This window comes from Notamacropus eugenii, chromosome 6 (genome assembly GCF_028372415.1).
Source record: "Notamacropus eugenii isolate mMacEug1 chromosome 6, mMacEug1.pri_v2, whole genome shotgun sequence".
In the NCBI taxonomy this organism is placed as follows: domain Eukaryota; kingdom Metazoa; phylum Chordata; class Mammalia; order Diprotodontia; family Macropodidae; genus Notamacropus; species Notamacropus eugenii.
This window is the reverse complement of record NC_092877.1, coordinates 9,609,788-9,615,308: the sequence shown is the minus strand read 5'-3', so window position 1 is coordinate 9,615,308 and position 5,521 is coordinate 9,609,788. Positions and strand designations below refer to the sequence as shown.

At 37.2% G+C, this 5,521-nt stretch overlaps 1 pseudogene; it reads right to left on the bottom strand.

The window, feature by feature from the left end:
- Nucleotides 1–3,906: 3,906 nt before the first annotated feature.
- On the bottom strand, nt 3,907–4,409 carry LOC140511798 (chromobox protein homolog 3 pseudogene; annotated as a pseudogene).
- Nucleotides 4,410–5,521: the final 1,112 nt, after the last annotated feature.

The window sequence follows — 5,521 nt, the reverse complement described above, 5'->3', positions numbered from 1 at the left end:
ATCTTTTTAAAGTGTCTCAGCTGTTAAGGATCAATACACAGTGATGGAACAACCACCAAATTGGCAGAAAGGAAATGTAGAACCTTTTGTGGTGGTTTTTTCAAACACATAACCGCATAATCTTAGACAAGATACATGCATTTTTTGGATTTCAGTGCAGAACCTAGGGGTTCTCTGTTCTGTGTTCTTTCCACTGCTCCATGATGCTGATTATAAAAATATCCCTAAATGAGTCAATCAAGGGACTTATGCATATTATGTAGGCCCTAATGATCTCTGGGGAAGGCAAAACACTTTACTTTGGTCCCTATGAGTGAATTCCACTATTTTCAGAGATCATTGAAACATATCTTTTAGATTTATTTGAAATATATATATATATATATATATATATATATATATATATATTTTAGGTTAAAAGTGATTGAATTGCTACTATGGACATTAAATTAAAAGTAAATCAAAATTAAGTACATCATTTCAAAAGGTATTATTTTGTAGTGGCAAGAGATCTGATTGACCCTGGTCAAGTCACTTAACTACTCGGTAACAACTATGTTGCAGAGTTATAGCAATTGCCATTGGTAAGGGAGTTTCCATAACCAAGGGAGTAAGAAATAGATCAAATCCCTGTCTCATTTATAAATAGAAAATACTGAAGATAAATAGGTCAGTTCAAACAGACTAATGATCTCAAGTGGCAATTGCTATGGAAACGGATTTCTGTTTAATATTTTGTTATTAGGCCTCTAGTGTATACTCTAGGTTATTGTCTCAAAGTAACTGAACCATTTCTATATTTGGAGAGACTGCATGATAGAGAAGAAAGCATGCTAGTCTCAAAGTTCTCAAATCCTGGGTTCAAGTCTCGGTTATATAGATACACACACGCATACACACACACACACACATATATACATACACACACATATATATAAACATGTATGTACACATATATACAAACATTATATATATACATACATTATATATGATATATATAATATATATAGATAGATAGATAGATATCAGTTTATTCCTATGCAAGTGAAAGCTCTAAGTGACCCCAAGCAACTTTCTAAGACTATAATACTATAAGTCGCAGAATACGTGGTAATATGTATTGGCAGAAATATTTTCATAGTGGAAGTATCATATACTAGTGAAATCAGAGATTCCTCCTCCTCCCCAAATAAACTTTCTTTCTTTCTTCCTTTCTTTCTTTCTTTCTTTCTTTCTTTTTCTTTCTTTCTTTCTTTCTTTCTTTCTTTCTTTCTTTCTTTCTTTCTTTCTTTCTTTCTTTCTTTCATTTCTCTCTCTCTGTCTCTCTCTATCTCTCTGTGTCTCTGTCTCTGTCTCTGTCTCTCTCTCTCTCTCTCTCTCTCTCTCTCTCTCTCTCTCTCTCTCTCTCTCTCTCTCTCTCTCTCTCTCTCTCTCTCTCTCTCCGTCCCCCCCTTCTCTAAAGGGAAGACCGTGTAGGAGAAATTGAATCCGAAGAGGAGGCCAAGGGGAGTCAGTAGTTCTAAAAATGGGCTGCATTCCTGGGAGACATTACAATGTAAACACCCCATTGCACTCTTGGTGTGTTTCTTCCTCTATGCCAGGCCACAGGGGAATGGATTTTCTGAGCATCTGTCGCTTTGCCATCCTTATTCCTCTTCACAAATTGGTCCAGATTAGTCAATGGGGTAAAAAAAAATACAAGACAGGAATGCAGCTGCAGCCCTTTGGGCTGTCCAGCTGGCTATAAATAAGAGCTATCATGGAAATCCACAGGGGACTGTCAGGACTTAGTGCATTCAACTAAGTCCTCAAATGCAAAGGAATTGAACTATAGTTGAGTCTAGAAAGGTTGATTAAGCCCACAGTATCTCGCCTCTCACTCGTCGCTTTCTTTACACATGTTTAGAGGGCTTTCTTCACATTGATCTTTTGCAAGTACTGAAGGTGTGTGTGTTCCTCTTTTTCTCCCTCCCTCTCTCTCTCTCTCTCTCTCTCCCCCCCCTCCTTCTCTCTCTCTCTCTCTCTCTCTCTCTCTCTCTCTCTCTCTCTCTCTCTCTCTCTCTCTCTCTCTCTCCATCTCTGTTTCTGTTTCTCCATATATCTATTAATTTTATCCTTTATTCACCACATACAGTGGAAAGATGTCTGGATTTAGAATCCAAAGGAACCGGGTTAATCACTTACTACTTGTATAACTTCTCTTACTGAACTTCTGTTTCCTCTTCTGTCAACAGAGTGAGTTTTTAGTGTCCACCTATTTTCCCTTACACCACCAAGTAGGACAGAAAAACTTGAGCTCAATTTTGGCCTCAGACACTTACTAGCTATGTGACCCTGGAGAAGCATTTAGCTATTCTCTGGTGATTAATTGAAAAGAAAAATAATCTAATTTATAAATTACAATAAATGCAGGCACACTTCTGTGGATGTGTAGGTCCTGAGTAAGTATTTTTCCTTCTCATTTCATACAGACATTATGTGTTTACTAAATACTATTCTCCCAAAACTTTTTAAAAGGAAAAATATAAAACTATTTATTGACAACTGTTCACCAGTACTTACGATAAAGTAAACGATACGCAGTTGTATAACATTCCAATGAATACATTTTTTTTGCCTGACTTCTATGTAGCCAAGTGACCCCAATACTCCAAAGGCTGGTCCTCCATTGAAGGGACAGATTGGGATAAAGAAAGACAAACACACACATCCAAAGTACAGAAGACTACGTAACATAGGTACATCTGCTACCCCATTTGTGTTCATAGTTAGAAAAACACAACCCCGCCAAATGTCTGCCCCTCAGCAGAATATGTACGTTCCACCAGATGGGGATGTTACCACATGATTAAGAGAGGCCCTTGTGGTTGGTAAGATAAGATGGGATACCATTACTTTCTGAAGAAGGAATTCCAAGTTTTTCTCTTTTTTTTAAAATCAAGGCCAAACCAGTTCCATTTTAACATTTTAGGCAAATGTTCAAAAAAATTCCAGCAGCATTTACCCATGCAAGTTTCTAACCTAGGATTGGGCAACATCAAGAAGTAGGACTTCTGGTGAGGCTGCCAGAATGCATGGCTACCCTTCCACAAGTCCCAGCAAATGGTGCTTTTGTCTAGCCAGATCTAACCATAGAAGTTTTGGGGAGAGGATCCATTTTGGATAATAAATGTAAAGTTGTTGTTTGCATACAGAGGGAAGATGCTCACCACCACCTTAATAGGATTGGACACTGAGCATTACACTATGGCGAACACTCCAGCAAGGTTGCAACGTGCCTACAAAATCATTCTTTTCTGTTCAAAAACAGTTAGTGTTTGGAAAACTGAAGGCAGTACATTTTCTGCCAGGCAGGAGGAACAGACTTTTAGGCTCCCCAGAACTGAGCAATAATGGCAATAATGGGAAATGACTGCCAGCAGCAACCTTTCAGTAGATTTACCTCTAGGTGTAAAATGTACCTTTTATTAGTAAGTTGGATTTCAAGTGAATGTCAAAATTCTACATGGATACAACATACTCTCGAACAGCTAACCTTAGGCTTACATGGAGGCTAAACATTTCTTAGGATTCAGAGTAGTGACTACAGAAGGTATTAATTAGTATTTATAAAAGTTTCTTTCTACTGTGGAAGAAGTTAATAATTCCATAGCATCGAATGCTCTCTTCTGTTAATGTTAAGTAAATACAGAAAGTTTGTATCTACTACCTACCCAATTCAAATGTCTTTAGATGTAGATGGTGCTCACTCTGCTAACAAATTAAAGAATGAAATTGATATCCCTAATATATATGTGTGTATGTATGTGTGTATATATACATACATAAACACATATACATATATGCGTGTATACATGTACACACACACACACACACACACACATATATATATATCAACGCAAATGATTACTGTTCTTCAGAACAGGAGTGCCAGGTCAGTCACTTCTTGTAAAAGGCAATGACTATCTGAGGACATTTCATGTTTGCCTCTTTGATTCGCACCAAGTTGGGCTCATCAGAATCTTTCCACTTTATGAGAAACATCAGTTCTCCACTGCTGTCCATAGCACCAATGATATGCTCTGGGTCAAGGCCCCAAGCAAAGCCCCGAGACTTGTCAGCTGATTCTCATTTCTTCTTTGACTTGCTATCATCTGATTCACTGTCAGAAAAAGACTTACTCTTGACTCCATCTTTTTCTTTACCAGTATTCTGAGAATTCAGAAATGCTTCAATTAACTCTGGATAATCCAAGTTTTCTTTGGGTTCCTTGGGTTGTCAGCATCTGTAAAGCCTTTCCATTTTAGGAAATATTCCACTACTCGTTCATCCAACACCTTCTCCACCACAAACTCCTCGAGTTCCACTTCCTCAACTTTCTTACTCTTGCCATTCTGCTTCTTTCTCATCTTTCGCAATGTAATTTTATTGGAGGCCTTTTTTTATTGCAGACTTGAAGAACTTTAACTCACCAATTCTCCTAGTCTGGGCTGCTGCTGCTGCTAGGTTTGAGTTTGAACATCAACCAAAGGGCAATAGAGTAGCACGTAGTAGACATGAGTAGGCAAGAATACTTTACAAAGAGGAATTTCTGTAGGGAAGTATTCATACATATATATATATATATATATATATATGTATATATATATATGCATATATATATGCATATATATTATATATAATATACATAATATATAGATATATATATAATGTTTGTAAAGAAATCTATGAAGCAAAGGAAGGAGGGGTTGGTTGCATAGCTAGCAAATAGGACAGGTGCTAAATTATTGGCACTGATGTTATTTTGATTCCAGTATCTTAGAATTGTGGGTCTGCATGGGGTCAGCAAACTACAGTTGACAAGGTCATGTGGATCATACAATAATAGGCTGGACTTGCCACACCAGTCATAGTTTGCTGACTCTTGGTCTAGAGCTAGAAATGTCTGCCTGAATCCAGGTCCACCACAACCCCCTCTGTCACCTAGGTTTTTGGGTTTTGTTTTGTTTTTTTATTTTATGTTTACCTTTAAAATCATTTTACAACTCAGTCCTAAGCAATCTTTTCAGACTTCCTGCACATTACTCCCCTTCTCATTCTGTGGTTTCCCAAACTAGCAGGCTCTGCTCCTCACACACAGCCCTTTTTCTTTCTCCATGTTTTAAGGCTTAAGCATCATATTCTATATGAAATATTTCCCTCATCCCACCAAATTTTAGTGCCTTCTCTCCCTAAAAATCTTGCACAAATTTATATTTATTCTTTTTATATATTGTTTTCCATATATACTTATATATGTGTAGGTCTCTTCTAATAGGGTGCCAGATTCTTGAGAATAGGGAATTGTTTCTCCTTTCTTCCTCTTTCTCCTTCCCCTCCTCTTTCCTTTTATCATTTCCTCTCCCCTTTCTTCCTTTTCCTTCTTTCAGTTTTCCTTTTCCTTCCCTTCTTTTCTCTTTGCTTTGAGTTTATATGCATATAGATAGATAGATAGATATGCAGTACCTAAAACATAATATGT